The sequence below is a fragment of the Schistocerca nitens genome, chromosome 9, assembly GCF_023898315.1.
Source record: "Schistocerca nitens isolate TAMUIC-IGC-003100 chromosome 9, iqSchNite1.1, whole genome shotgun sequence".
NCBI lineage: Eukaryota > Metazoa > Arthropoda > Insecta > Orthoptera > Acrididae > Schistocerca > Schistocerca nitens.
Window position 1 is genome coordinate 408,716,789 of NC_064622.1, and position 9,235 is coordinate 408,726,023.

The following is a 9,235-nucleotide window of genomic DNA, read 5'->3' on the forward strand; positions in this document are numbered from 1 at the left end:
AATGCGTCTTGAGCGGCCACCTGTGCCAGCCACTTGGAGAAACAGCCATTAGGTGGAGAGAAAAAAAAAAAAAAAAGGGAAGGCCATTAGCCTCGCTATTGCCGTTCCTTTGTAGAGAGCATCGCAAAAACGACACGGTCGAACTTGAAAACATATGTTGACACTGTGGAGCTTTTAATTTATGATATTTACAGAAATGCCTAATAAAATGACGAGAAATATTTTTTACATCTGCACACCTGATTATGACTACTGTCTTTCTAGATGAGATATTTTTCTACTAACTTATGAAATACCTCATGACTATTGAATGATATTTTTATGCTTTGGTTTGCGTAATTGCTTATTTCATTTAATATCTAGTTTCTAGCTGCACTGCAGCATTAGTAAAAATAAAATTTTATAGATGTATTGATGTAAATATTTTCTGTCTACAGATCGAGTAAATAATAATTTTTTTACAAAAATGAGGGAGCACAAAAAAAAAAAGAGCATTTACCTTCACAGGAACTGCATACATAATTTTCTTTTCTAGTACTTAGTAATCTTTTCTAGAATTAGTTTTTGTGGTGCACCACTTTAATTACGTAGACACTAAGATGTGAACAGACATTTCCCTTATCTGCATTGTTATCATTAGTGTACTATTTTTTCTGCTTGAGCTATGTCATGTTTAGGTATAAGTTGCTGCTGTTTGCCAGGCATAGTGTTATTGAATTTGATTTTGTATTACGCTGTTAAGCCAGTTTTACTAATGATTTCTTGTTATTGTTTGCTGGACATTGCCTTAGATTAGTTGTAATATTACAATTGCTTTGCTAATTTCTTAAGGCTGCTTGCTTCGCAAATCTGCGTTTTTTTTTATTGCTGTTTATATTAATTGTTTTATGTGATGCTGCATTGCCTCGTCCCTTAGTTTAGCATCTGAGCTCAGTAGATATAAGTTAGCTTAAGAGGGGGTAGACTATATAAGAAACTAACTATGATGAATTGGAAGAAATGCATTGAGAAGCCACAAGAAACAGATATGGCAAAAATGAGTATTTTGCACTGAGAAATAATTATTTTGAAAGAAATATGAATAGAATACAGGAAGGAGGTATAGATAGGACTTTTTGGAAATAGTGAGGAACGAAGGGAGATCTCCGAAAAGTAAAGAAAGTTTTTGTTTGCAACATACTGCAGTAAAAGAAACCCTGTCCTTTCCTTGTGTTATCCCACTATGTGTTTGTGTTCCCTTGTGTATTTGTGTACTTCCTGTCTTTGTGTAGTTTCATAGAATTTTTTCTTCTTCTAATACTAAGCTACATTCACTATGATGAGGAATACTGTGATCCTCAAATATAATTTGCATTGATAATATGTTATTTACTTTGTAAAGATGATTAGACATTTATCTGTTCTGTGTTAATGCTTAGGTGTGAAGTTGATGTTTCAAAAGTTATTCTGATCTTTTATGTATGAAATTATGTCATAATTCCTGTAACACCGATGTATATGTTTATTTCTATTCTTTTGTAAAGCCCCTATTACCGCAACTGTTATTTGTATTGTTATGTTCTTGAATGATGTGTTTTGTACCTTTGTTATTGTGTTCTTATGTTATAAAATTGTAATTGACAACAGGTCATCAAATTAAGTAACTTGTAAGTTACATTTCACTGCACACGTTTCTATTGGTCATAGTATATGGACAATATGTGAGAAGTAGGGACTGTTAGTGTTTGCACGTGTGTTAATAATTCTGCAAGGGACTGGATAACAGCATTGCTGGTTCTGAGGACAATTCCAAAAACTTTGTGAGTGCACAAGTGGTGGTTATGGACTTGCTACATTATCCGCAAGACTCTTCGATGGTGATTGTGCACCTGCACAGTCGCAACAGATGGCTGCTGGCCGTCTCTACAAGGACTACAGTGGGTCTGCGTCTTTGCTGCCTCACCAGTACCATTATCTCTACAAGGACTGCAGTGGGTCTGCACCTTTGATGACTCACCAATACCATTATTTCTACAAGGACTGCAGTGGGTCTGCACCTCTGGTGGCCCACCAATACCGTAATCTCTACCAGGACTACAGTGGGTCTGCTCTGTGATGACCTACCCATCAATACTCTTCAAAACTTCGACTGACTCCGCTGTGGGTTTGCTCTGTTGTGGCCCATTACCTGTCAGCATGTCAAGAGTCAGCACTGTCTTTCCGTTGGAAGGACAACGATACTTCTTCAAGACTGCAGGGAAATCCACTACTTCCGTGTGCATTTTCTTTTACTGCTCAGACTTTGAGAAAAACACTGCAATGTGATGAGTGATCAAGACTGTCTTTATGGACTGTGAGAAAAAATTTTAGCTTTTGACCAACATTGTATCAATAAGTGTGTGCATTTGATTTCTTTGTTATTGTAATTATGATTATGAAAAATTTTAACAAATATGTGTTGCCCACTGCCCAACAAAATTTGTAAAATTTTTTGTGGGGAGCATGGGGGCTATGTAAGTAGGCTGTTTAGGTTTTTTTATTGGTAACGCCACCTCAGTATGAAAATCACTGGCTGTGCTGTGTGCAGTCTGTGGCTGCTTTGCATTGTTGTAATACTCGCCATTGTAGTGTTAGGCAGCTGGCTGTGAACAGCGCGTAGCGTTGGGCAGTTGGAGGTGAGCCGCCAGCAGTGGTGGATGTGGGGAGAGAGATGGCGGAGTTTTGTAATTTGTCATGATATCAAGGTAAATACATTGTTTGTTCTCTATTAATATCTTTCATTTGCTAACTATCCCTATCAGTAGTTAGTGCCTTCCATAGTTTGAATCTTTTATTTAGCTGGCAGTAGTGGCGCTCGCTGTATTGCAGTAGCTTGAGCAGCGAAGATTTTTGGTGAGGTAAGTGATTTGTGAGAGGTATAGTTTAATGTTAGTCAGGGCCATTCTCTTGTAGAGAATTTTGAAAGTCAGATTGCGTTGCGCTAACAAAACATTGTGTGTTGAAAGTCAGATTGCGTTGCGCTAAAAAATATTGTGTGTCAGTTTAAGCACAGTCGTATGTATATTGTTCAAAAGGGGACGTTTCAAACCACAATTCACGGAACTGTCCGAGTTATTTTGTGCTTCTTCTAATGTTTCCTCAATTTCTAATGAATGTCAAGATCATTCGAATGAATGCACAAGAAAGTAACTAACAAATAACACAAGTGTAAGTCTTCAGAAGAAGTAGACAATTTCAGTGCATATCACGTTCATCATATTTTATCTTAGCAAGGCTGAAACACTGAAGCCTGCACAAAGACAGCTGCTATTATCAAGCATATGATAAGGAATTAGGAAGACGTTTAATTCAGCTTTATCTGCGTTGTTAACGTCTAGTACTACCGCAAAGGTAATTGCTGATTATTTTGAATATTCAGTGAGTTGCAAATTCAAGAGAACAGTAATTGTAAAAAATTGTGCCAGAGAAACTTTCAACGGAAACTGAAATTTGCTTCACACATTACGATCATGTTGTGTCATGTTATACGTTTACTGATGCGCAGTCCGTCAAGCATACATGTCCGCCACGTTGCGCATGCACTTTCTGCTACATCTAGGGCTGGGGTACACATTTCTTCAGCCTCCTGGGGAGCTACGAATTTGGTAAATTGCAACATTTTTTTTTAAATATTTGCAGTGTGTTGTAGCACCTGAAGTTCTGAAATAGTCTTACTTTGGATGTATTCTTCCTGCATGAAATAAATTCAGGGCAGTCTGCGACATGTCAGATTGGATAGTTCCCTCATTAGTTTTAAAGAACAGTGGTGCGAGGGATATTTATTATTAAGAACAGGTTCAACCTGGCTAGATTTGAAATGAATTACGCTATTCAAAAAGATTTTAGTTGAGGAGGATTTTTCATTTCTGTTGATTAACTATTATGAAGAATCTGCACGAGAAGAGAGCAAGATTACATTTTTCAAGAGATTTGAGTCTAATTTATTAGGAGGATATTAGGTTTTTACAACATTTCGATGCAATAAACCGTAAAGATGAATGAGCCGGTCTCGTTCAAGGCGGTCTATGAATTACAGGGGAAAGAAAGAGGCCCTGAAAATTGCGGTAACCGATCTAACTAAAAATCCGAAGGTCGTGGTTTCGGACCTCTGTCAGTTCCAGGTTTTTTTTGTCTGTCATTTTTCGTTTCTTTCACCACCGACAATGCTCATTAATGTGATAAATGCTGAATTGTACCGAGCGAGGTGGCGCAGTGGTTAGCACACTGGACTCGCATTCGGGAGGACGACGGTTCAATCCCGCGTCCGGCCATCCTGACTTAGGTTCTCCGTGATTTCCCTAGATCACTCCAGGCAAATGCCGGGATGGTTCCTTTGAAAGGGCACGGCCGACTTCCTTTCCCATCCTTCCCTAATCCGAGCTTGTGCTCCGTCTCTAATGACCTAGTTGTCGACGGGATGTGAAACACCAATACTCCTTCAGAGTGGACGCTAAACCATAAGTCCTATAGGACATTCTCCGACTTCTTGTCACGTCAATTCAGGGTAAAGTCTCGAGATTTCGACAATTTCCACCCTCGTCTTTATCAGGAGCAAACGACTGTCAGTCGCCCCAGAAGAAGACGATGGTGGAAATCGTCGAAATCTCGAGGCTTTACCCTGAATTGACGTGACAAGAAGTCGGAGAATGCTTTATGCACCAGTGCCGTCGCGAAAGACTTCGTTATCGCAAATTGTTGGTCCCTTTGCAAATAGCCGGTAAGTCGCCTTAATGGTCGGAGGAAAGCAACAGCAAACCACCGCCACTAGAATCATAGTAATGCAAACGTGGTGACCAAACGAACCTTCGAGTCTAGAAAATTTTTATTAAAGGCAAAACAACGCAACAGATGAGGGTGAGCTTCCCTCCTCTCAACGCCTAAGCGAATTAGACCGACGATGAAGACAAAGGGGTGTTTCCGCTCGCCCTACACAGTGATTCACGGCATAGAAAAGCAGACTCGGATATGAGAAGGAGGACGAATAGCCCGTCCCGGGCTGACGTGACTTCGCGGCTAAGTTTAAGAAGGGAACGAGTGCGCCGGAAGTTTAGTAGCGTCTGCAGGGGCAGAGCTAATGTTTACGGGGTGCGGCGCGGCGTAATTGCGAGGTAAATCAGGGGCCCAGACGCCGCTATCGCGCCCTCAGGGGCAGCCAGCATCCCTCCGGGCCCTAATGCCACGTGAGCGCCGCCGCCAGACGGCTTCCGAGGCGCGCCCTGCCCCGGATTGCCTCAGGCACCCGGCGAGAACACCCCATTTAACCAAGTGAGGCGGACCATTCTTCCGCGGCTTCTCTCGGGCTTGTTTTCTGCCCTGGCGTAAGCGACGCCGTCGTCTCGAAAGTATGATGATAGCCTGCCATAGCCGTCCCTTACACTACGCGAGAGAAAGAACTAAATGACTTGGAAATATAGGGTGGGTCATAAGTCATTTGTCAAAAATGCTCCTGCTGCGATAATACTAAACAAATGAAGATACATATTATTAACACGGAAATACATGTTCATTGAACCTACAAAAGATGCTCAAGGTGGTTTGGTTGGTTGGTTGGTTTGGGGAAGGAGACCAGACAGCGAGGTCATCGGTCTCATCGGATTAGGGAAGGATGGGGAAGGAAGTCGGCCGTGCCCTTTGAAAGGAACCATCCCGGCATTTGCCTGGAGCGATTTAGGGAAATCACGGAAAACCTAAATCAGGATGGCCGGACGCGGGATTGAACCGTCGTCCTCCCGAATGCGAGTCCAGTGTCTAACCACTGCGCCACCTCGCTCGGTGTCAAGGTGGTTTCCTTGCTGTTCTAAGTAAATATTGTATCTTTTTTCAACAAAGCATTCCGTCTTCAGGCCACGAGTGGCGTACCGGGACCATCCGGCCGCCGTGTCATCCTTGGCGCTGGATGCGGATTGCGGATAGGAGGGGCGTGGGGTCAGCACACCGCTCTCCCGGTCGTAAGATGGTATTCTTGACCGAAGCCGCTACTGTTCGGTCGAGTAGCTCCTCAATTGGCATCACGAGGCTGATTGCACCCCGAATAATGGCAACAGCGCATGGCGGCCTGGATGGTCACCCATCCAAGTGCCGACCACGCCCGACAGCGCTTAACTTCGGTCATCTCACGGGAACCGGTGTAACCACTGCGGCAAGGCCGTTGCCTTTTCAACAAAGATTCACAAATTTTTCTCAACTCTTCCAGGACTGTTGCTTTCCAAATTGTGATTGCATTCGTTTTTTCAGATGTTCTACATCACGAATCTTGACGCAATAAATCCATTTTTAGGGTTTCGTCCCTTAATCGGTAAAAGCGGAACTCTTACAAGATCACTTGGTTGTTCTTCTGCAAGTCCGAGTGGTAAAAAGCCTTCCTCTCAGAAAAGGTAGATGTATCGAAATTTATGCTACATCTTGAGGTCTACGGTCCCTTGGTGCTGTAAACTTCTTACTGAATGCAATCAAAAGATACGGCCAATCTACTGGGTACTTCCAGTTGACATAGAATCATTAAATTTGGCAAGCAGTAAGCTTCCACAGTAAGAGTAAAGAAACAATCCGAAAATTGTTAATTTGTAATTATATCACATGAATATTTTTTTTCTCATTTATCCGGACTTTCTATCTGTCCGTCCGTCCCATTTTTCGCACAAACGTGTTGACGCATCAAGTTGAAATTTATGTAACATATTAAGGTCTAAGGTCTTTTGGCAGTGTAATAAATGTAAGCTTCCAATTCAATGCAATCAAAAGATAAGGCCATTTATGTCACATATTTAGACACTCATCGAAGCCTATAGAGTACTTCTAGCTCACCTAGAATCATGAAATACGGCAGTAAGCAAGTAAAAGTAAAGGAAAAATCCGAAAATGGTTAATTTTTAATTATATCCAATTTCAAACTGATATCATTAAAACATTCTCCAAAGTCTTGAAATTTACAGAACAGATATCTTACCAGTATCAATGTCGATGACATGCAAAAGTCGTCGAGATTCTTAATTCATAGAATAGATTAACTTAACTACAAGCATAACTAAGTTTGTACAGTACTCTCACAGCTCGAGTCCTGTTCGTGTGATATCTAGCAATTGTGCAGTCCTTTCAATTCATCTTGTTGCCATTATAACATTCCTTAACCGGCTGCACATGTTAAAAAAGTGGACTATTTTCCTGTCCTTCTTGAAGCATATCTAGGCGATTTACATATATGAAAAGACCTTAAAAAAATTAAGACCCGATAATCCCACCGCTAAAAATTCCTGTCCATACACTTACTCCCCGACAGACTTTAAATCTGTTTATATCCCCACATGCAGATTTATAGAGTCCCAGTAAACACAACTGTATCTATTCACTCTACCATTCACCTTAAAAGTCGCCTAACAGCTCCAATCAACGCTTATGTAAAACTTGGGATCGACCTCTGGTCAGGTTCTGTACAACTTGTGGATTTCCATACACCTTGTACAGATCATCTCCATTTAGGCCTTGAAGTAAAGTAGGCCTGTATGGTCTCAGTTTCAGCTTTTTCTGAGTTCTACATAGACTTGTTCCTTCTATACGATACTCCTCAGATGCTTTTCTTTGAGTATTAGTCGGTGACTGCACAAAATATTGCGCTTCAATATTACTTATCTCTTCCGTAGTAGCACACAGGGCTACATGGGCGAGGAAGTTCCGCTATCGCTCCATTCTCTCCAAGTCTTAAATTTAATTTGCGGATACCTTGTCGAAATGAAAGTCACATGTTTGTAAAACAGTGCAAAAACAAATCCCGAACATCTCTGTAATTATGGTCATGTTGCCACCACGTTTTCCAAACAATACATGCTCTTCTGTAGCTAACTTTCTATTCATTGTCTCTCACATAAAACGAGACACCATAACCATAAGCTGGCTTGAAGGTACTGCAACCTAATGAAATTCCCAACTGACTACCACTACCATAGGCTAAATAATCTCAAGATGGTAAAGACAACTGACTTACGGCCCACCTCGTAGTTCTAGTTCGTAACAGTTTCGTAATTCGTTTTGCTCGAAATGTCAAAGATAGTATTTTTCACAAGCAAGCAATGCTCGTTAAGTGTCTTCGATTTTCTTTTCATTTTCTGGGATGTGCACAGTTTCTCCTCCTGCAGGGTACTAACATTTCTTACCATTGTTCCCATCTCACGCACACACACATACACACACACACACACACACACACACACACACACACACACACACACACACACACCTGGATACTATGATTTACTTGTAACAGAGTAAATTTTACTGATACGTACTACATAATGTTCTGATGCAACCAACGAATCTAAAAACACCCTACAAGTAGTAGTCGTTTGCCAGTAATGTTGTCATTGCTGTGGTCAACACTTCAGACACCGGTTTCATGCAATTCTCTGCCCAAGTTCATACTGTGCAAACCTCTGCGACTCCAAATAACTACTGCAATTTACTTTTATCTGAAACTACTAAATGTATCCAACCTTTGGTCTCCGTCTATAATTTCCATCCCTCACACTTCCCTCCATTACTAAACAGAAAATTTGTTGATACCTCAAAATGCGTCTTATCAATCGATCCTCTCTTTTAAACAACTCGTCACATACATTTTCCTGCAACCATATTCCCTACCTCCTCATTAGTTGTACCCCGTACAATCTTCAACAGGGACAAGGGATTTTCTTGTTGCTCTTTTTGTTATTTGGAGTCGGGTGAACAGCAGGAAGACCGTAACGAGATAAACGATAAACTTCTCTTATAGCCGAAGGTTGAGCAGACGCCATAGTGCCATACTGGGGACTGTCGTCTTGAGGGCGGTATGCCTTCGACTTCCTTTCACCTTAGTTACTAAGTTACACGGGGCCCACCAATATAACATAGAATCCAGTCCTCGGCTTAAGGGGCTCCGGAACGCCCTATACTTGCAATGTTAAAATAACGCTTATAAATTACATCTTTCCTCACAAAGTATTCGAGGTAGGAAGTTGAACTTTTTACAGATTATTTATTGGAATATGGGCTACAACTTAACACAGGGATTTTACAAAATTTTAGTTCAGTTATTAAAGATGATTTTTTTTCAATTGTAATGAAAATTCACAACATTTTTTTGCAATTTTTTATTTATATATTCAAAAATATACAGTTTTTTGGAAAAAGGCTGTGTTAAATTATGCAGAAGGTACTGTGTAACATTTACTGAAAGTTTGAAACAAAT

General features: G+C 40.8%; 1 pseudogene; it reads right to left on the reverse strand.

Annotated features, from left to right (window-relative positions):
* Positions 1 to 6,053: 6,053 nt before the first annotated feature.
* On the reverse strand, positions 6,054 to 6,171 carry LOC126204792 (5S ribosomal RNA; annotated as a pseudogene).
* Between the last annotated feature and the right edge of the window lie 3,064 nt (positions 6,172 to 9,235).